The sequence below is a fragment of the Nomascus leucogenys genome, chromosome X (genome assembly GCF_006542625.1).
Source record: "Nomascus leucogenys isolate Asia chromosome X, Asia_NLE_v1, whole genome shotgun sequence".
Lineage (NCBI taxonomy): Eukaryota > Metazoa > Chordata > Mammalia > Primates > Hylobatidae > Nomascus > Nomascus leucogenys.
This window is the reverse complement of record NC_044406.1, coordinates 80397560-80422685: the sequence shown is the minus strand read 5'-3', so window position 1 is coordinate 80422685 and position 25126 is coordinate 80397560. Positions and strand designations below refer to the sequence as shown.

At 34.4% G+C, this 25126-nt stretch overlaps 1 protein-coding gene across 1 annotated transcript in view; it reads right to left on the bottom strand.

Annotated features, from left to right (window-relative positions):
* PCDH11X (protocadherin 11 X-linked) overlaps positions 1-25126 on the bottom strand; it is a 787481-nt gene that overhangs the window by 158762 nt on the left and 603593 nt on the right. The gene's annotated exons all lie outside the window — the stretch shown is intronic.

Sequence of the window (25126 nt, the reverse complement as noted above, 5' to 3'; positions counted from 1 at the left end):
CAGTTCCAATAGTTTTTTGGTGAGGACTTTAAGGTTTTTTTTTAATATAAGATTACATTGTCTACAAACAAGAATCATTTGACTCCTTCTTTTTCAATTTGAATGCCTTTATTTCCTTCTCTTGTCTAAGTAGAGAACTATGTTGAATAAAAGTGGTAAAAGTGCACGTGCTTTTATTGTTCTTGATCTTAGAGGAAAGAGTTACAGACTTTCCTTGTTTGGCATGATACTAGCTGTGGGCTTAACACATATGACTTTTATTGTGTTGATATATGTTCATTCTGTACCCAGTTCTTCGAGAGATGCCAATCAAAACTACAATGAGAAATCATCTCGCCCCAGTTAAAATGGCTTTTATCCAAAAGAGAGGCAATCACAAATTCTGGCAAGGGTAGGGATAAAAGGAAATGCTCATACGCTTTCGATGAAAATGTAAATTAGTACAACCACTATGGAGAACAGTATAGAGGTTCCTCAAAAAACTAAAATTAGACCCACCATATGATCCAGCAATTCCACTGCTGGGTTTAAATCCAAATGAAAGAAAATCAGTATATCAAAGAGATATCTGCACTCCCATGTTTATTTTGCAGCACTATTCACAATAGCCAAGAAATGAAAGCAATCTAAGTGTCCGATGGATGAATGGATAAAGAAAATGTGCTGCATATTCAGAATGGGTTACCATTCAGCCATAAAGAGAATGAAATTCTGTCATTTGCAACAACATGTATGGAGCTGAAGGATATTATGTTAAGTGAAATAAGTCAGACACAGAAAGACAAATGTTACATGTTTTCAATCATATGTGGCAGCTAAAAAAAATTTGAACTCAATGGAGGCTGAGAGTGAAATGATGATTGCCAAAGGCTGGAAAGCATAGAGGAGACAGAAGGATAAAGTGAAGATAGTTAATGTGTACAAACACAGAGTTAGATAGAATGCATAAGATCTAGTATTTGGTAGCACAATAGGGTGACTCCAGTTAACAGTAATTTGTTGTTCATTTTTAAATAACTAAAAGAGTGGAATTGGAATGTTCCTTAAACAAAAAAATGATAAAGGCTTGAGATGATGGGTTCTCTAATTACCCCGATTTGATCATTATACATTATATGTCTGTATCAAAACATTACACATACCTCATAAAAATATACAACTATTATATACCCATAATAAAGTTAAAAATAACAAATAAAAATAAAGCACTTGAAAGTCTTCTTTTACTTGTGAATATCAGTTTTGTAAGTTCTATAGCATATTTTCTTTCTGTATGTCTGTATGTCTGTATGCATTGCTAAACATATTAAGCTCCGCACACAACTTAGGACATAGTTTGGAAACAGAGATTTCATTTGAGAAGTACTTATATTGATCATATATTATACGCATGTCTATACTTATAATAATACTATGTTATTTACATTTTCTATTACATATAGCATATGTAACAGAAAACTGGAATAAGAAATAGGTCATATGATTACCATATCAAAAATATCTATTTCAACTTTATTTTAGGCAGATGTTTACATGTTTTTGTATATGAAAGCACGTTTTTCAAAATCCATAAAGAAAAATTTGAACTTATTTCAATAATGTTCACTCTCATAAATATTGCATTGTTCCCCCAAAGTAATGTTCTATTACTTTCACTTTAAAATTTGCTACAAAATGAGAAAGATAGAGATGTCTATTCATTGACAGTATTTTTTCTCCTAATACATCAGTTTAGAGAGATGCATCTGGATGGACAACTTATAAAACTCCAAATAAATTGATTATTTTATAATATAGATCTTAATATTTATGTATAAGATATTTAAGGAGATGAAATAATTGAAATGAAAGTATGGTTTTGGAAGTGCAAGCTGACTTGATAATTCTCTTTATAAATATGTTCTCATAATCTCATATGTGATATTAGCACGGACTGAAGTTGTGATTTATTGTAATCACAGTGATTACTGACAGCTTAACAGTAAGTACCATGCTGGCATTTTCAAAGAATTGGAGACTTTGATTTATTTTCTATGTTTATATTTTTTCTCTCTAATATATATTTTATTGGGACTTTGTAACCGTATGAACACAAGCTTTGGCAGAAATTTTTAGTCTTGGAACCAACTGGTTATTTATATGTTGTACTGCAACACATGAGGAAAGGAGGGATCCTTGAAATGATAGGCCACATCTAAAAATACAGTCTCTGAATAATGCTATTGTTTTAACTATTAGGGAAATCATATCAAAAAAAATGAAAAATAAATGTATTAGAAAACTTATTTTCCATTATAACAATTAAAGTAATGGAATAAAATGCAAATCCATGTTTGCTTGATATTGAAAGATATATGATTATTATTTTAGTTTAAATATAAATTATTTTAAAATTTACTGTTTAATGGCAATGTTCATGCATAATTGTTATCCACAGAATTACTTAGTTTTACATTTTCAAATATCAATGGATAAACCAGACATATGGGAATTTGGCTACAGATTTTAGGAATAAACAAGAAAAGACATTTTCCATGTGGTGAAACATATTGGATATCTACTGTGGAGAACCAATCTTCTTAGATGATATGTTGATAAATATTTTATGTCAGCAAAGAACAAAGCATAAAAAGCAGTGCCACAAACATGAAGAGGAAGCGAAAATAGAAGCAAGCTATTTCAAACAGAATTAAATAAAAGCTTATATGCGCAGGAAGAGGAGGGGGAGTATGAGGAACATATTTTATCAGTCTGACAGATTAACTCACTGCAAAAGACATGTTAAAAGGTTTTTTGAATAAACCAAATGCTGTCTGCCTTAAAAATCATCTGCACTTCATGATTAGAAGATACAGATTTAAGGTAATGGCTCTTTGGATACTCAAAATATAAATATTATATTTTGGTATTTATAAAAGGAGAGTATACCGCTAAGAGATAAAGTGTTGCCTAAGTTTTAGTTCTTATATAACAAGGAAGGAGATATAAATCTTTAATACACTATAAATTTGATTCTGCATTTGTCTGAGTTCCTATTAATCTCTCCCTTTACTTTGTTTCTTTAAACATAAAATGATGTTTCTGCTACACAGTTTGGAGAATTCACACAGAAATTAGTTCAAATATGCATATTAATATTGCTAAGAATTTGACTGAAATTTAGACTAGCTAAGATATTTATTTAAACTATAAGCCAGTCCTATCCATTCCTCGAATGCACATTGTGCTCAGATGAAATATCATGTCCCATGATGAAAAATATATATCCCCGCTCCCTAAGTAGCAATATTTTCCTATTCTCTTTCAATTTTTGTACTCTGTTGTACAAAGAATTACCAGTGTTCACTTATTTTGCATGGACATAACTCACTGAAAAACTTTCCAAAATGATTTTACTTTTAGAAAGTAGAATTAACTTCAGGTCAACATGTACTTTTCCTTGTGGAAATTAAAGGGTATTTTTTATAATTTGCCAAAATTCCCAAAACACAATGTGAGTTTCCTAAAATACAACAATCAATTCTTCTGCTTTTTCCCCTATAATTTGAAATCTTATATGAGAATTTCAAGTGTCGAGAGAGGGAAATGTACTCATATCTTGAATAACAAATACATTTGGTTTAAATAAGATTTTGAAATTATGTTTTTTCCTACTAGAAGAGATTTTTTTAAGAATACAAATTATCCCCATAGGTTGACTAAGTTAAATAAGAATTCGTCATGTGATTTTGAATTAGATATGGATAAACTTCCTAATTCTTTTTTTTAATTTTCATTAAACTGTTGTTATTTCCTATAAATAATTAATGGAATAACTTGAAAAGGAGGTCATGTGTGGTGGCTCATGCCTATAATTCCAAGGCTTTGGATGGCTAAGGCAGGAGTATGTCTTGAGGCAAGGAGTTCCAGACTAAAGTGAGCCGTGATCACACCACTGCACTTCAGCCTGGGAGACAGTGTGAGACCCTGTCTCTAAAAATAAATAAATAAGCCAAAGTTAGTGCATCATTACATTCTTTCAACATTACACTATATACCAGTGTTACTGAATTCTGAGGACCTTTCTCAAAATCTCTTCCTTTTGAAAAATGGGCACCATCAGGAATGGGCACATAATGTTCCCAGCTATCACTTGGCCCTTTAGCTAAAATAATTTAAATGAGATACATTGGGAAGAAGACATGATTAGCAATGAATTATATAATCTAAATCAAAGATTTAGGAGTCATAAAGGTATCACAGAATGTAGCACTGATACTAATAAAAACATGATGCCACCGAACACACAAGTGTTAACACAAATGCAAAACTTCCTGACAACAGAAGTCACTATGAACAAATCCTTTACATAGGTGAAACTATTTTCTGGCAATGTATAATCAAAACCCAGTCATATTCTAGGGAAAAAGATACATGCAGAAGCAAATGATGCATTAACACATTTACTCACAATATTTTTCTCAAAATTTTTCTGCAAGATTAATGTATATTTAGTTTACATAAGGTTTACATAAAGGATAAGCTAAAATTGTGTCGGGTACGATGCCAACTTAATAAATATTTGTTGAATTAATGAAAACATGTTGAAAGTTTAAGAGTCAATATGTCACAATTACCCTGTGATACTCATTCCAGCTCAGTGAAAAGGAACAAAACCAAACCTAAGAATGAAAGAAAAAATAGTATTTCGTTCATGCCCATATCTAATCCATTTCTCACCCTTTTTAGACAAATTTCCTAAATAGTCTTTTTCTCAGACTTCTTTATAACCCATTTCTTTCATAATGAACATTCTTCTGCATCATCAACTTAGTTTTCCAAGCCGTGAATTCTTCACCAATAAGAATTTCTGGAAAACTGTACCGTACTGTTCATGTCTTTTAAACTTAAAAAAAGAAAAAATATTTTTGCTAACTATGCCTGTTTGTGTAGAATTCCCAAATCTAAAACACCACCAAAATAAAGCATTTCTGACACTCATTGAACCAAACATATTATTGATTATTTAGTATGTTTCAGGTCTTGCTATGTACCAAGAACACTGTGCTGAATAAATGACACTGTCCCAGACCCCACTTGGCACTTATTTTATATGTTTGTGTGTATATATGTATTTAGATAGATATATATTTAGATACATATATATTTTACATATAGATATGTAATATCTATATATACTGATTATATAAAAATATGTATATATACACTGATTACACATATAATTATATATAATTATAATACATATAATTTTATTATATGTTTAATTTATATCTGTATGAAGATATGCTAATTTACAGGCCTGTATTTAGCGTTTTTGAGCAGCCTTTTCATTCTGTAATTAGTATGCTGTGTAAATAATTTCACTTCAGTGAGCCACTTTAAAATGGGCAGGTGAGGTGACATTTTTCTATAAGTGATTGATTCAAACTAATTATCTTTATACAAGTACAGGCACAGATTATGGAACATCAGCCCACCGGAACTATTACTGTTATTTTAAATTTTAGAATATATTCAATTTATATGCACACAAAGCAAGTAGATAGTTTTCATTGAAAATATTATTAATATAGCAAGAGTCAAAAGACCACACAAATTTCACCTGATTTGCAAATACCTGCAATCACTTTACAAGGTCTGACTTTTAAGAATGTAGGTATTTTAAATGCTATTTCAAATCGAAGAAATACCTTCTTTGGTTTTCAAAAGACATGTAGATCATACACTGTCTCAGCAGAAAAAATTATTTAAAAATAATTTATTAGACAATAGAGAAAAGTAAAACACAGCACTGTATGTCGTACCATAAAAAGAAAAAAAAAATAATCTCATTCTGTTAACTAAATAGTTGGAGAGGATTCCATGAATATGCCTTTTGAATTTGATAGCATTTCTTGTGTCAAAATTTGACTACTGATTAGAAAGATAACTGACAGAATTTTCACATCTCTACCACTACATTGCTTACTTGGTATGTAACTTCCACAGACTTAATGTAGTTTGTAAAGTCAGTATACAGGAATTCATCTTCCTATAGTTTCATAAAATAACATTAATTCGGATGAAATTTAGAACAGATACTCACGACTATAATATTTGCTATAAGTTTCTATATGGTTGTCCTGTGTGATATGTGATGTGGTGGTCCAAAAAAATGTTTATCATAGTGTAATTCACCAAAATAAGCCACTTCACTAGTTTGCATTGACTTAGCAATAAAGGAATTCATTTGTTCTCTATCATTAATATATAATCCCAAATTAATATTTAATACTGCATAAATTGTGTCATTACCAGTTACATTTATAAGACAGATTTAGGAGAAGTATTTGTCTACTTCAAACACTGTTATAAATATTTACATATCCATAAAAAGGCAACATAATTATAATTCCATATAAGTCATTCACGAAGAATGCAAGGTAACTTGTAAAAGAGGGGTAGGAGAAAATAACAAAAACAAAAATATGCAGGTAAAGGAAGGAAGACAAAGAGGGGCAGAATAAAATAACAAAAACAATAATACAGAAGTAAAAGAAGAAAGACCCAAATACACCAAGTGCTATATTAGATCATATTTAATATTATATAATATATAAACTTGCTGGGGGAGGTGGCTCACGCCTGTAGTCCCAGCACTTTGGGAGGCCGAGGTGGGCAGATCACGAGGTCAGGAGATTGAGACCATCCTGGCCAACATAGTGAAACCCCGTCTCTACTAAAATACAAAAAAATTAGCTGGGTGTGGTGGGGCACACCTGTAGTCTCAGCTACTTGGGAGGCTGAGACAGGGGAATCGCTTGAACCGAGGAGGTGGAGGTTGCAGGGAGCAGAGATCGTGCCACTGCACTCCAGCCTGGTGACAGAGCGAGACTCCGTCTCAAAAAAAAAAATACATATATGTATATATATACACACACACATCTATATTATATAAACTACTATATATGTAATTTTTCTCTGTTTTTAGATCATCTCAGCTTTGCAGTACAGTGCTCAAATATCATTTTAATACTTATGCTATCAGGATGGGCTCATCTTACAGAGAGTTCAAAGTTATTTTCATTCTTATAGAAAGTTTTTGTTGTAGATGTTAGTGAGCTCAGATATGAGTAGTTACTTGCTTGAATTTATAAAGCTGTTAATATTTGAATCAAAATCATATGGTTCAGATGAATATATTCTTTCTTTTGATAAATATTTGGTTTTGATAAATGAATTTCTATATGAATAAATATTCTCAGAAGGCATAATATGGGTACATCTCTCTCTCTAGCTACATAATTTGTCTATCTATATCCAAATACAGATAATATTAATATACAACAGAATTCACACATTTATGTGAACTAAAACATAACTTCATAGTCCTTCAGTTTTCATATTAGTTCCATGAATAACCTCAGATTAATAAATATATGATGATGTATAGTAGATGAAACTTTAATACCCATTTGAATCATTACCAGTCACCCTCCTGTTTCCTACATTTTGATTGTTAAACAAAACACAGAATTTAGTCTAGGGAGAATTTGACATAATTAATGGAAAATTTTCATTTCTGTCTGTCTACTAAAGTATTCTCTGATCATCGAATACTGTTAAGTAGTCAACTACAAACAAATTAGAATGCCAGAAGTTTGTGGCTCTTCACTAAGTCAATCTGCATTAATCAGGTTTCATTGCTTTTCTTATCATGAAGTCTGTTTTATGTTACATTCAGCCTAACAAAGTCTTGAGAATATGCCTACTTAGCTAACACATTTTCTTACCCTGTAACAGAAATAATTGATAGACTCAAAGATAAAACTTTACTTTTGTTCTCACTGGAACTCAAGTGGTGAATGACTGAAACACATTTCAAGGTTTTCCATTTAAATCAGTGGTTTTTAAAATTTGCATACACATAGATCAAATGGATAATTTTACAAAAATATTATTTCCAGGCTACACTCCCAGGGAAAATAATATTAGTAGGACATAGCATTAATATTTCTTTTTTGCCTTTTTAATTTTGGTAAAACATACATAAGATTTATATGTTATATGATGGATCTGCACATGAAAGTTTGAGGTACACTGATTTTAACTATTTAAAAAAATTATGCAAATGTACTTGTTTCATTCAAAAATTCATACTTTTGATTAAAGGCTAGTGTTGCTGTCGTGTAGCAGTCAGGTTACTATGAAGGTATGGGCAAACTGCAAACTTCTTGAGATATTAGAATGATCAAAAATTAAGTTTAGATTTATAAATACACTGGTAAGTTGTGAAATCTTCCACAATTGGATGTCTTAGTCTGATATAGCAAATGCATCAATATTAATAAATTGGAAACTTTTTGACAGGCCTCTACTTAACCAACTCATTCGATTAAATAAAGCTCATTATTCTCACAGCGAATAAAACATTGACTTGATGAAGTCAACAAGCTTTATGTCTTCACCTCAGCTAGGATGCCACTTTTCAGTATGCCCACTCACTTCTGAGCCAAAGCGAGTTTATGCTTAAGAAAAGTCAGATATTGTTTTAAAATACATTTACATGAGCTGCATTTGCTATTGCAACCATTTAATTTAATTAAAATCTCATATAACCCAATGAAATATTAATATAAAAATAATTGCTTCAAAGAAGATGAAATTGAACTTTTCAGAAAGATTAAAAGGGAAAAATGCTGCAATGACTTGTCATAGAGTACTGTCTGAGCAAGAGAACTACAGAAGATTCAGAAAAAGTATCATAAAACTCTAGAAGCATTCCGTACTCAGAACACTTTTCAAGAGCATTTAAAAACACACTCCATTTTATGGGAACAAAAACTGGACACTACATACTATGTAATATTGGTAGAGTGTATGTAATAAATACGGTGCATTGTGCTAAAATCAGTGAACATACATCCAAAGGCAAGGCAAAGATTCTACATCAAATTATGAAAGATAAATGTATACTTCTTTGTTTCAAGTATTTATTTAGCATATATATGTAATATATATGAGATATGTATGCATTTCTTAATGATTTACCTGTTCATCTGATTGCTTTGATGAACCATCTTACCTCTGATTCTGACTGTGACTGTTAAAAGAGCGCCTATTGGAATTAAATGGGATTATGTGCTTACCAATAAAATCTTGATGTTCTATAACCTTCTAACCAAAGATTTGTTAGCCTAGCCTTGTGAATAAAATTTAGCTCTAATATCTGATATCTGAGGTTGCATTCTTGGTGTGTATTTCTGAGTGTATATTTGTGTGAGGAAAATTTTCCCAATGATCTGAGATGGATACAATGTAATTTACTTTATCTTTACCATTTCATGAACTCTATAATAAAGTCATTATTTATTCAATATTATATGCAATATTGATTTTTTAAATTATGCAATTATACTGCTCCAAAATTTTAAGAAAAACACTATGATACATTAATATCTGTTACACCTACCATGTGCCAGGAGGTCTCTTTTTGTATGCATTTTATCATTTCAACAACTCTCTTACATAAATACTATTTTCATTCCTGTTAAATCAATGGGGAAACTGAAGTTGAGATAGAAAGGTAGGTGACAGAGCTGAGATTCTAACAAAGAGTTTCTGACTCTAGAGCTTTTTGTGGGCTTAACTACTGCATGATAATGACCTCCAGAATATTTTCTGGCAGAATGGACAGAGCACGATGTAATTTGAGCTCTCATGTATGATTCAAATATAATCATGATACTGTGTGTTTTAACCCATGCTCTATCATTACTATTTGTGAAATTTGTGCAAATAATCTATCCTTCTCCAGCCTCGATTTCCACATCTTTAAAATGGGGTATTTGTGTATATTATTCTAAATGTTCCCTTTAACTTTAAAAGAATTTTTACACTCTCATATCAGGGACTAAATTTGGAATTAATAGGTTGACCAGAAATTCAGTTTCTGTTGCTTGATGTTTCTTGGTCTTCCACTGTTCATGAGAATGATCAACCATCTGGGAATAGTGTGGAGACAAACAAAAAATATTCAGTTTAATAGTTTATTACAATTTCTGATACAGAACATTGAAGCTACTATACAAGAAGTTAATTTGAAAGTTGTGTACTTCTCAAATAGCTATGTTGCCCTGATTCTATTCAGTTGACTATTTGTTGAGATTTTTCTCTAAAAATAAAGCTCTAGACTCCACCTGTAGGTTAATAATTGTAATCCATCAAGAATGAGCAAAGAAATCAGAGCATGCCTATGCTGATCTAACTTTTCTGAATCAATTTAATAGCTGAAGGGTGTCAAACACTTGTTAAGCTTGGCAAATCGAAGTAATGACATATTACATTATAAGAGGACTTTAGAAAAGTCCTATCTGCTACTGCATATTTAAGTGATGCCTATCTGAGGAACACTAAAGTAATCTGCAAAAGAACAGATCTACTTATGTGAGTCATTCTAAAAAGAAATGAAAAATATGAAAATCTGTTGCTATATATTTTTAAACATAATGCTTTTGCCAGCTAACAAACAATAAAATTTCGGCTATAAGAAGTTACTGAAAACTATCAAAACTACATATACTACTTAGCTGAAACTTGGACTCCCCCAAATTCTCGAATTGAAAGAGCTAATTAAGTACCCTTTCTCCACCACACACACATATTCTTGGTGGCGTATATGCTCAGTCTCCTTAGTTATCATTTTAAAAGATAGAGGAAATTTCGTGTGTTAGTCCATTTTCACACTGCTAATAACGACATACCTGAGACTGGGTAATTTATACACGAAAAGTGTTTAATGAACATACAGTTCCACATGGCAGGGGGTGGAGGGGGCTCACACTCATGGCATAAAGCAAGGAGGAGCAAGTCACGTCTTACATGGATGGCAGCAGGCAAAGAAAGAGCTTGTTCAGGGACAATCCCATTTTTAAAACCATCAGATCTTGTGAGACTTATTCAGTACCAAGAGAACAGTGCAGGAAAGACCCACCCCCATAATTCAGTCACTTCCCACTGGGTTCCCCCCACAACATATGGGAATTATGGGAGTTACAATTAAAGATGAGATTTGGGTGGGGACACAGCCAAACCATATCATTCCACCCCTGGTCCATCCCAAATCTCATGTCTTCACATTTCAAAAACAGTCATATCTCCCAACAGTCTCCCAAAGTCTTAACTCATTTCAGCATTAACTCAAAAGTCCACAGTCCAACATCTCATCTGAGACAAGGCAAGCCCCATTTGCCCATCAGCCTGTAAAATCAAAGGCAAATTAGTTACTTCCTAGATTCAATGGGAGTACAGTCATTGGGTAAATACAGCCATTTCAAATGGCAGAGATTGGTAAAACAAAGAGACTACAGGCCCCATGGAGGTCCAAAACTCAGCAGGGCAGTGAAATCTTAAAGCCCCAAAATGATCTCCTTTGACTCCATGTCTCACTTCTGGGTCATGCTGATGCAAGAGGTGGGTTCCCATGATCTTGGGCAGCTTCGCCTCTGTGGCTTGGCAGGGTACACCCTCCCTCCCAGCTGCTTTCATAGGCTGTTGTTTAGTGTCTGTGGCTTTTCCAGGCACGCAATGCAAGCTGTCAGTGGATCTACCATTCTGGGGTCTGAGGGACAGTGGCCCTCTTTTCACAGCTCCACTAGGTGGTGCCCCAGTAGGGATTCTGTGTGCAGGCTCTGACCTCACATTTCCCTTCCACACTGCCCTAGCAGAGGTTCTCCATGAGGGCCCTGCCCCTGCAGCAAACTTCTGCTAGACATCCAGGTGTTTCCACACATCTCCTAAAACCTAGGCAGAGGTTCCCAAACCTCATTTCTTGACTTCCATGGACCCACAGGCCCAATATCACATGGAAGCTGCCAAGGCTTGGAGCATGCACCCTCTGAAGCCATGACTTGAGCTGTACCTTGGCCCCATTTATCTGTGGCTGGAGTGGCTGGGATGCAGGTACCAATTCCCTAGACTGCACACAGCACAAGGACCTGAGCCTGACCCACAAAGCCATTTTTAAATCCTAGGCCTCTGGGCTTGTGATGGAAGGGGCTTCCATAAACACCTCTCACATGCCCTGGTGATATTTTCCCCACTGTCTTGGTGATTAACATTCAGCTTCTAATTAGTTATGCAAATTTCTACAATTGGCTTTCATTTCTCTTCAAAAAATAGTAAATTCTTTTCTATCAAATTGTCAGGCTGCAAAATTTCTGAACTTTTATATCTGTTTCCCTTACAAAACTGAGTGCCTTTAACAGCACCCAAGTCACCTCTTGAATGCTTTGCCACTTAGAAATTTCTTCTGCTAGATACTTTAAATCATCTCTCTCAAGTTCAAAATTCCACAAATCTTTAGAGAAGGGGCAAAATGCTACCAGTCTCTTTGTTAAAACATAACAAGGGTCACCTTTGCTCCAGTTCCTCATTTCCATCTGACACCACCTCAGCCTGAACTTTATTGTGCATATTGCTGTCAGCATTTTGGGCAAAGCCATTCAACAAGTCTCTAGGGAGTTCCAAACTTTCCCACATTTTCCTATCTTCTTCTGAGCCCTCCAACTGTTCCAACCCCTGCTTGTTACCCAGTTCGAAAGTCACCTCCACCTTTTCGGGTATCTTTTCAGCAGCACCCTACACCTGGAACCAATTTACTGTATTAATCCATTTTCATCCTGCTCATAAAGACATACCTGAGACTGGGTAATTTATATGGGAAAGGATTTAATGGACTTACAGTTCCACATGGCTGGGGAGGCCTCACAATTATGGTAGAAGGCAAGGAGGAGCAAGTCACATCTTATAGGGATGGCAGCAGACAAAGAGAGAGCTTGTGCAGGGAAACTTCCATTTTTAAAGCCATCAGATCTTGTGAGACTCATTCAGTATCACAAGAACAGCACAGGAAAGGCCTGCCCCATAATTCAGTCACCTCCCAACAGGTTCCTCCTCCCACAACATTTGGGAATTATGGGCATTAAATTCAAGATGAGATTTGGGTTGGGACACAGTGAAACCATATCATTGCATATAATATATTCAAGGCAATTTTGTACAATATTCTAGATAGTACATGCTTACTCCTGAGTCCATTTAATCCAAAAAGAAGTACATTATTTGCACACTACATAGGAAAGAGGCTGCACATGATATAGAATCATTTAAAATATTGATTGATACTCAGAAAGTATTCTTTCTCTTTTTTTTAATTCTGCTTTGTGATGCCTTGAAGAGGAATTTCTAAGATTAAAATGTAGGTGTTACTAAGTAATAATAAGAATTTAAAATCTGGGCTGGCTTTGGTGACATACTGAGACATGACACAAAACCAATAATATGAGGTTAAATTAAGGAGTTCACTTAAGTTGAAGGCATTTGCTAACATGTTCTTTCAGAATTATTATGGAATCAAAGAGTAGGAACAAAAGCATAATTTTTCTAATCCAGTTTGCTTTTTCATTCCAAATCTGAATTTTAGTTATTTGTGACACTGCTGAAAATTCTACTGTTAATCACATTCAAGGGATATTGTATAATATCCCATATATATTTTTTCAGCAGTGTATCTTACTAGAAAGAAGCAATTCCTCAGAGCTAGCATAATTTTTAATTATAATTTAATTCAATTCAACATTCTCTCCTATATCTAGTAAAAATAAAGTACACTTGATCTTAAATATCCTAGTTTTATTAAGTACTTACAATATTAAAAACAGTTTTAAAATCAGTTTTAGACTTCTCCTGATTCCTTTAAACTTTTCTTATGCATTAAGTTTTCCCAACTTAATTGTTTTCTTGGTCTCTTCTGAAAAACTATTCTTTTAGTTTTTTAACCCCTCGTAATTTATGATGCATTCTTGATGTGAACTCTTAAAATCCATGTTGGAACTAACTTGTATTTATATCTTTTTTTTTTCAGGCAAGTTGTAGTATTTTAAAATATAAGATCTCCTCACAGAAATATACATGATCCTCTGAGATTATTATGAACAACTCTATGCACATGAACTAGATCATCTAGAGGAAACTGACAAGTTCCTGGAAACATACAATCTTCCAAGATTGAATCAGGAAGAAGATGAAATCCTAAAGAGAGGAACATCAAGTTCCAAAATTGAATTAATAGTAAAAAACCTATTAATCAAAAAAAAAAAAAAAAAAAGCCCTGGACCAAATGGATTCACAGCTCAATTCTACCAGAAGTACAAAGAAGAGCTGGTACCAATTCTACTGAAACTATTCCAAAAAACCAAGGAGAAAGAGCTCCTCTGCAGCAATTTGTAAAATACCAGCATCACTCTGAAAACAAAACCTGACAAAGACACAATAAGAAAACGAAACTATAGGCCAATATGCTTGATAAACACAGACATGAAAATCCTCAACAAAATCCTAACAAATGGAATCTGACAGCACATCAAAAAGTTAACTTGTCATGATCGAGTAGGCATTATTCATGAGATTGCAAGGTTGGTTCGACATACACAAATCAATAAATGTGATTTACTACATAAAAACAATTAAAAACAAAAACCATATTGTCATAAACCATTTTTCTCAATAGATGCAGAAAAAGCTTTTGATAAAATTCAACATCCCTTCATCATTAAAAAAAAAAAAAAACCCAACAGACTAGGCATCAAAGGAACACACCTTAAAACAATAAGAGCCACCTATGACAAACATGCAGCCAACATCATATTAAATGGACAAAAGCTGGAAGCACTCCCCTCGAGAACTGCAACAGGACATGAACGCCTACTATCACCACTGTTATACAACATAGTATTGGAAGAGCTAGCCAGAGCAATCGGGAAAGGGAAAGAAACAAAAGACATCCAAATAGAAAAAAAAAAGAGTCAAACTACCACTGTTTGTGGTTGACAAAATTCTATATTTAGAAAACCCTAAAGACTGTCAAAAAGTTCCTGGAACTGATAAAGAACTATAGTAAAGTCTCAGGATACGAAATCAATGTGCAAAAATCAGTAAATTTTTACACTCCCTCCCAAAAAAACACTCAAGCTGAGGGTCAAATCAAGAATGTCATCTCATTTACAATAACCACCAAAAACATAAAATACTTAGGAACACATCTAACCGAGGTGAAATATCTCTGCAAAGAGAACTACAAAACACTGCTCAAAGAAATCAGAGATGACAAAAACACATGGAAAACCATTTCATGCTCATGGATTGGAAGACTTAATACATTAATATGGCCATACTGCCCCAAGCAATTTACAGATTCAACACTATTTCTATCAAACTACCAACATCATTTTTTACAGAACCAGGAAAAAAAACTATTCTAAAATTCATATGGTACAGAAAAGAGCCTGAATAGCAAAAGCTGTGCTAAGCTAAAAGAAAAATACTGGAGGCATCACATTATCTGACTTTAAATTATACTATGAGGCTACAATAAAAAAAATAGCATGATACTAGTACAAAAACAGTCACGTAGACTAATGAAACAGGATAGAGAACCCAGAAATAAAGCTGCACACCTACATAAAACCGTCTTATCTTCAACAAAGTCAACAAAATTAAGCAATAGGGAAAGGACTCCCTATGTTATAAATGATGCTGGGATAGCTGACTAGCCACATGCAGAAGAATAATAGCAGACCCATACATTTCACCACATACAGAAGAATAATAGTAGACCCATACATTTTACCACATACAAAAATTAACTCAAGATAAGTTGAAGGTTTAAATGTAAAACCTCTAACTATAAGAATCCTAGAAGAAAACCTAGAAAACACCATTCTGGAAATTGGCCTTGCGATATAATTTATGACTGCGTTCTCAAACGTGATTACATCAAAAACAAAAATTCACAAGTGGGAACTGATTAAACTAAAGATCTTCTGCACAACAAAAGAAACTATCAGCAGAGGAAAAACACAAACTCCAGAATAGGAGGAAATATTTGCAAACTATGCATCTCACAGAGGACTAATATCAAGAATCTATAAGAAAGTTAAACAAATCAACAAGCAAAAACCTAATAACAACCCCATTAAAAATGGACAACAGACATGAACATACACTTCTCATAAGAAGACATACAGGTAGCCAACAAACACGAACAAATGCTCCATATCACTAATCATCAGAAAAATGAAAATCAAAACCAAAATGAGATACCATCTCATACCAGTGATATGGAAAAAATACTCCATATCACTAATCAGAAAAATGCAAATCAAAACCACAATAAGATACTATCTCTATCTCACACAAGTCAGAACAACTATTATGAAAAAGACAAAAAACGACAGATGCTGGTGAGGCTATGGAGAAAAGGGAATGCTTATACACTTGTGGTGGGAATGTAAATTAATTCAGCCACTGTGTGAAGAAGCTTGGAGATTTCTCAAAGAATGTAAAATGGAATTACCATTTGACACAGCAATCCCATTACTGGGTATATACTCAAAGCAATATAAATTTTTCTACCAAAAAGACACATGCCAACAGCATGTTCGTTGCAGCAATATTCACAATAACAAGACATGGAATCAAGCTAGGTGCTCATGAATAATGAACTGGATAAAGGAAGTGTGTTATGTATACACCATAGAATACTACACAGCCATAAAAGAAAGGAAACGATGTCCTTTGCCATGAAATGAATGCAACTGGAGCCCATTACCCTAAGTAAAATAATACAAGTACATAAACCCAAATAACACATGTATTAGTCCATTTCCACACTGCTGATAAAGACATACTCAAGACTGGGCAACTTACAAAAGAAAGAAATTTAATGGACTTATGTTTCCACATGGCTGGGGAAGCCTCACAATCATGGTACAAGTAACATCTTACATGGATGGCAGCAGGCAAAGGAATAGCTTGTGCTAGGAAACTCCCCCTCATAGAACCATCAGATCTTGTGGTACTTACTCACTATCATGAGAACAGCATGGGAAAAGCCTGCCCCCATGATTCAATTACCTTCCACCCAGTTCCTCCCACAGCACATGGAAATTCAAGACGTGATTTGGGTGTGGACACAGCCAAACCATATCATTCCACCCCGGCCCCTCTCAAATCTCATGTCCTCATATTTAAAAAACAATCAAGCCTTCCCAACAGTCCCTCAAAGTTTTAGCTCAAAAGTCCACAGTCCAAATTCTCATCTGTGAAAATGCAAGTCCCTTCTGCCTATGAGTGTGTAAAATCAAAAGCAAGTTAGTTACTTCCTAGATACAATGGGGGAACAGGCATTGAGTAAATACAGCCATTCCAAATGGGAGACATTGGCCAAAACAAAGGGGCTACAGGCCCCATGCAAGTCCATAATCCAGCAGGGCAGTCAAATCTTAAGACTCCAAAATGATATCCTTTGACTCCATGTCTCATAACCAGGTCACACTGATGCAAGAGGTAGTTCCCATAGTCTTGGGAAGCTCTGCCCCTGTGACTCGGCAGGGTACAGCATCCCTCCCAGCTGCTTTCGTGGGCTGGTGTTGAGTGTCTGTGGCTTTTCCAGGCAGACAGTGCAAGCTGTCAGTGGATCTACCATTCTAAGGTCTGAAGGACTGTAACCCTCTTCTCACAGCTCTGACGGTGCCCTAGTAGGGACTCTGTGTGGGGGTGCCAACCCCACATTTCCCTACCACGCTGCTTTAGCAGAGGTTCTTCATGAGGGCGCTGCTCCTGCAGCAAACTTCTGCCTGGACATCCAGGCATTTCCATACATCTTCTGAAGTCTGGGCAGAGGTTTCCAAACCTCACTTACCGACTTCTGTGCACCCACAGACTCAACAACAAGTGAAAGCTACCAAGGCTTGGGGATTGCGCCCTCTGAAGCCATGGCCCAAACTCTACCTTGGCCGCTTTCAGCCATGACTGGAGCAGCTGGGACACAGGGCACCAAGTCCCCAGGCAGCACTCAGCATGGGAACACTGGGCCTGGCCCATGAAACCATTTTTCCCTCATAGGCCTCCAGGCTTGTGATAGGAGGGGCTGCCATAAAGCCTTCTGGTGTGCCCTGGAGATAGTTTCCCCATTGTCTTGGTGATTAACATTTGGCTGCTAGTTACTTATGCAAATTTCTGCAGCTGGCTTGAATTTCTCCTCAGAAAATGGGAATTTCTTTTCTATCAAATTGTCAGACTGCAAATTTTCAGAACTCTTATGCTCTGCTTTCCTTATAAAACTGAATGCCTTTAACAGCACCCAAGTCACATCCTGAATGCTTTGCTGCTTAGAAATTTCTTCCACCAGATACCCTAAGCTATCTCTCTAAAGTTCAAAGTACCACAAATCCCTAGAGCAGGGCAAAAGTACCATCCGTCACTTTGCTAAAAGATAACGAGAGTCACCTTTTCTCCAGTTCCCAACTAGTTTCTTATTTCCATCTGAGACCACCTCAGCCTGGACTTTATTGTGCATATTGCCATCAGCATTTTAGTCAAAGCCATTCAACAAATCTCCAGGGAGTTCCAAACTTTCCCACATTTTCCTGTCTTCTTCTGAGCTCTCCAAACTGTTCCAACCTCTGCCTGTCACCCAGTTCCATAGTTGCTTCCACATTTTTGGGTATCTTTTCAGCAGCACCCCACTCTACTGGTACCAATTTACTGTATTAGTCTGTTTTCACACTGCTGATAAAGACATACCTGAGACTGGGCAATTTACAGAAGAAAGAAGCTTACTGGACTTAACAGCTCCACATGGCTGGAGAGGCCTCACAATCATGGCAGAAGGCAAGGAGGGGCAAGTCACATCTTACTTGGATGGCAGCAGGCAGAGAGAGCTTGTGCAGGGGAACTCCTCTTTTTAAAACCATCAGATCTCATGAGACTTACCCACTATCAGGAGCACAGCATGGGAAGGTCCTGCCCCCATGATTCAATTACCTCCCACCAGGTCCTCCCACAATGCATGGGTATTCGAGATGAGATTTGTGCGGAGACACAGCCAAAGAATATCACCACATGTTCTTACTTATAAGTGAGAGCTAAATATTGGGCACTCATGAACATACATATGGCAACAACAGACACTGAGGACTACTAGAGTGGGGAAGGAGGGAGGGACCAAAAGTTGAAAAACTATTCAGTACCATGTTCAGGACCTGGGTGATGGGATCATTTGTACCCCAAACATCATGCAATATACCCAGGTAACATACTGCACATATACTCCCTGAATCTAAAATAAAACTTCTAAAAAAGCCATTCAAGATCTTGCAAATTATAAGAAATTATTGGAAAAAATGGTTTCTAAAAAGAAAATTTAATCTTTGACATTATTCAGCATTAAAAACAAGGCTGACACTGGAGAATACCAAGAGGAAAAGCATGTTCACACTCCATAATTAAAGAGAATAAAATTTTTTTAAAAAAAACTAGCTATCAAAACATTGTCATTAAGTATAATTATCAAGTAAAAACGGCTCTGAAATGTAACTGTTTGTACTCCATTCTCCTACGTAATTTCTGGCAATTTATAACATCTTGTGGTTTATTGTTTTTAAAAAAATCTTTAGTCTTCCAAAGATTGTTTAAGTGTAATGTTTTGTTGGGAATCATTTTGCTTAGACTGTCTCCAATGCATAAGTAGATGCAAGCAGAAGAAGGGATAGTAGGAAGGAAGGAAGGGAGAGGAGAAGAATGGAGGAGGAGGGGAGAGAAAGAGCTGAAATTTCAAAGTTGATACCTGTTTGTGTACCTAAACCTGAACTCTCAAGAAGTTCATAAAATGTTTAAAATGAGTCAAGCAGTGATTATTTAAATAGTATATGTCTTTATACATAGAAAAATCTTTTAGCAAGTTTTGATTTATAAACTCAATCACTTTTTCATACTTTCCTAGATATATTTTTCAAAATTATAATGGTTTTAGTACTATATGCAAGCTGACTTGATCCACAGCCATCCAGAATAGCCACATGTTTCAGTCATTCATTACATGGAGGAAGATCCTTTGGCTCTGATTCCATCTATGGTCTGTCCGTATTCCTCCAAATTCAGGTCACATTTTGTTTTCCTTTTAAGCTTTGGTTTCCATTTCAATATAATAGAGATCGACACAATCGAAAGTAATTGCTAGGATAATATACAAGCTTAATTGTTATTATTGTAGCCCATTTGGTGTTCTTACCTTCAGAGGTATGACCCTAAAGTCACTTCTTTACTTCTTCTTTCTTATGACAGTTCATAACCTCAGTTTAATTACATAAATGCCATTAATTCACAATAACACCTATGAAACCCAAATGAATTCTGGGTTACATATTTATGCATAGTCTGATATTTGTTGAAATTCCAGATGTCTCCTGTGCATTTTTCTAATACAAAATTATTAAAAATTCTATTCATGTCTACTTCTGGTGTCATGACATATAAGTCCAAGTAAGTCCAAGTATATCAAGTTTACTGTGGAGGGGAGGAGAAATATCTTTTTCTCACCCATATTAATTTCATGTCTTAGGCACTACAGCAAAAGACTAACAAGAAAAAAGCATACAAATCTGTTTAGTAGAACTTTCATATGACATGGGGACTGTAATAAGGAAATGAAGACCCATAAAAATGGGTAAACTTGTGTATTTTTATGCTTATGTTTGATGAAGAGTGAACAATTATGGAGAAATAAATGGACAAAGTGGGGTAGATCTAATGGTGACTGACGGAAACTTAGCAAGACCTGTTGGTTCAAATCCTTCTCTGTGACCCTTCATCTTCAGATATAAAAATGTTCTTTTCCTCTGGGTATAAAAAGGGCACCTTTCTATTGAGTGTCTTATGACCTGCTTCAGGGAACAGTCAGAAAATCCTTCCTAGGTTTTATGGCATGCTTCAAGTAACAAGGAGAGGTGGGGAGGAGTTGAGACTGACCTTCCTGCTTCTGCTGTTTTCTCAAATTACTTCAGCTGAAAATATTCAGTATGCCAAGGTATCACATTTTGGAGTAGAATATCCTGAACTTTGTCAACTCCAATGAATGATACATAATTAGCATTTTAAATTAAATTCAACAAAATAATCAATTCCCTTAATAATAACTGCTTTGAGTGAAAGCAACAGCACTCAGGGAGTTTTAAAAATCATATTGTGTGTCTTATGTTTACTAAAATACGTGCTTATGCAATATACATGCAATTTTTAAAACAATAAAAGATATCATTCAGGATACATGTTGTCTGGTAGTTTTGTCATTAGAGTAGAATTAAGGAAAGGACAATGTGTAGGCTAGGTTGCTTGACTGAGTTGAAGATGGAATATACGACTCTCAATTTACTTACAACATCAAATTTCTATAGACTCTAAAATATTGTGTTTGCTTATGTATGTCTTACTACCTATCAGATTAAGTTCAACGCACACAACTGGCCATTTTTGGCAGCATCCAATTTTCGATGCATTACTTAGCAGTAGGTCCCTTATTGTTTTCAATACACTTAAATCATGCTGTCATCTGTCTTGTTACCTATAGCTGTATTTTTTTAAATCTTTTTTATTATTTTCTCTGCAAGGTTTAGTTGTATTAGGGCTTAAAGCAGGGTCCTTTTCCACCCTTGGGTTCATTCAGACTAATTATCAATTATCATTTTTCCTTAGAAGAATACCTTAAGGGAGAAACATATACTACGGCACATGTCAATTTGCTCCCATATGGTAAGTCTTGATATATCAACAAAAATGAAGACAAGAACAATAGTTATCATTACTGTTCAAGTAAAAGACTTCAAGCACTATTCAAGGAGCTTTACATACATTATATTATTTGTCCTGCACATCTACCCTCTGTTATATCCATTTTATAGGAAAATCAGGATTTACTTTCAGGACTGATTCCAATCTCATGTTTTTTACACTATTCTACACTGAGGGTCATTTTTGTAATCAATCACAAGTCCCATAACACTGACATTTTGGCAACACCATGTCAACTTTACTCTTCACACGTTCTCAGAGCATAAAATCTAAGAGAAAGGAATAGAGCGTACGGGACCTCTTCCAGCTGCCTTTCATCTCCTTCATATGTTCATAAGACTTTCTGTTAATAATCCTAAAGGGTGAGTGATCCACACTGTGAGTGTAGGCCACAAGAATATGTTTCCAAAATGTCAGAGCAACCAGGAAAGAAGGTTGAACACTGTTTAATATTACTATCACTGCAAATAATAGGAATTATTTATATGCTAACTATTCATTTCCTCACCATATTTATTTGCTGGGTCAGGCTCAATGCAGGAACAAGATACTGAAGCTTTAGAACAGCAAATGATTTATAAAACTTTTTCGAATAAGTTTATTGTTGACTTATAGTCCCTAGTAGCAGTTACAATAATAGCTCTTTAAAAACAAAGACACAAAAAGCAAAACAAACAACAAAAAACACCACTATGAATCCCCCCTTCACCATTTTCTATTGCAGAAATTAAGGTAGTTCATTTATTGTCTATTCCTTGTTAAACTAAACTACATTAGCCAAGTCCAGATTTATATTAATGGATTTATAGTATGCTTTGGAGTAATACAACATGACTTTCTATATCTCAACCAAAATTGTATTGAAGATGATTTAACTCACAAATAAGTTTTAATTGATTTAAAATATAAAAATAAAAAATATAAATTTTGAAAACTTACGAAAGTTTGTTCACTAGGTTAATGATGCAGAGCTCTAATTAGAAAACTTCACAGCCAGTAGTAAAAAAACAATTGTAATGATGCTATCAATATACTGAGTGGTTATTTTTGTCAAAAATATATTTTAACTTTATTTAGCTGTCATATATATGAACAAATAAATATCTACCCTCCCTCCCCCTTTTTAACAGAGTGCCCATGGAAATTACAGTCATTTTCTGGTAGAATTTATTTAGCAACTGTTTCCCATACATACACTACAAGTATTTACTCAACTCCTACTTGATATGAAACACTGCACTACCTACCATGGGAAATGCAGCCAAATAAAGAAGGTATTTTGAGCCATATAATATTTATTAATCCAGCTGATGAAATTTTTCAATTTTGAAGAGGTGGTTTTGATGTCACTCATATCTTGTAATATCATACGCTGGAGAATAAAACTTTAAAATGCAAAGCTATCTTTAAATATATTTTATAAAGTAAAATTAGATGTGCATAACCTAATTTATGAAATCTTTTAATCTAATCTAAATAGTATTTCTGTTGAAAGCTACCAATATAAATATACAGATGGTTGTAGAAATTGCTAATCATTAGAAACTTTAAGAGAATGGTGCCATATTATTTGGAATCATTTAAAAAGTTTTAAATGACAATGCAATTTTAAAAGACCATGAAATGAAGGCTACAAAGGAAGAAAAAAGAAAATAACAAGGACAATACTGGTAATAAAAATGAAAAAGGATCATTAACTATGATAAAATGGTCAATTCATTATTACAATTTGAGGAATGCTTTTATTCGTATTTCTTGAGTGGTGCATTTCTGAGCCAATCAAATGTTAAGTAAATGTATTGTCAAATCACTTAGTCCTTTATATTAAAATACGTAAAAATTACTAGGTTAATGAAAATTTAATTGCCGAGTTAGAAGTAGTATTTCCTTTATAGTGTTTCTTTAAAGGGAATTTAAAATTTGTTGAAGATTTTAACCTTGTCTAAGTTGTCAGAGGAGTAAAAAAAAGATGAGCTTCTAGATATAAGCTCATTAATTTCTATATGGATGATACACAGAGAGAGAATTCAGTTTTTAGCAATATGTAGCTTCCGAAATTCTTGCCTTGATCCTATATTGTAAGGTGGAGAATTTCAGGTAGAGAACGAGAGAAAGCTTGACCATTTATTCTCATCTCATGTGAATAAATCTTAATCTGATTAAGATTACTGAGGTTTGAATTAATAGGTATCTTAGACATGATATAGAATAATAGAAATACTCCCATTTCTCCCTCCCCACCCACTCCAAAATAATAGCTTCAGTTTCTGCACATTTTCAAGTGCTTTGATTACTTGTAACTACATTTTCCCCCTTACCTCCTTATACGTGTGAGTAAACTTGTCAAAAATAAAAGTTGAGTTCTATTTTAAGTCTTAAACTCAAGTGCAATTTTGTAAGTCCTTCATACTTCCTTTGTATAATAGTGTTAATTCAAACGCAGCATTATCATCTAGGGAAAGAAAATGCCCGGTTTCAAAATACAACCATGAAAAGAGTCAGATATCTTCAGTGGAAAGTTCCTGTCTACAAATAAATTTCATAAATGTATTACTACTACCACACAAAATATCAATACATTTTCTTCACCAGTATGGAGACTTACAGGTATTAAAGAAAATATGGAGACAATTTACTGTTTTCAATTACAACTTGAAGGAGACTGTTAGAAATCCTGCGCTTTTCATTTCCAAGAGACAATATTATATAGTAAAGTTGAGGTAAGCTTTCTTTTACATTTCATCTTTTAAAAAAAGAAAAGAAAGAATGCCTCCTGCAGGTAAAGCTGCACTTTGTAAACTGATTAGAAGAATAAGTAAAATGAAATTCACTTTAGCTTGTAATTCAACCATTAGTTTCTATCAGAGATGAGCTTTCAAAATAAGTTTTGAGAATTAAAAGATGTATTCTCTCAATAAAACTATAAAACATATGCTACCATGCGTTACAGATGATTGCAGAGTTGTAAACCTGATTTATTTTTATTTATGTGCTATATATAGTGCTGCCTCTGCCATCACCTTACTGCCTCATAACAATGAGCCACATATGACGAACTGCAGTATGATTACAGTAAGTTGTATTTTCATAATGTTTGCAAGACCTATTTTAAACCAATCTTCCATAACAGAAATGACATAATTTTGTTCCTCTGAGGCTTTTTAATATATTTTCTAACACATAATTGACTATGGATTTATGACTGATCTCACGGAGGTTGCAAATTATTGTTAGAGAAATGGTCAAAGTTCAACCACATAGCCAATACATTTACAGCCACTGAGAAGAACAAATTACCTGAGACCAAGTTGTTCCATTGGCCAAGGTAGCTCACCCTTGGATGTAATTAGTGAAAAACATTGACATTATCAGAGAAAGTAAACACTATAAAGTAAAATTCATAAACTGCTCAATTGAAATTGGAAAATTAATATTTTAATCAAGCAACTGTGCCAAACTT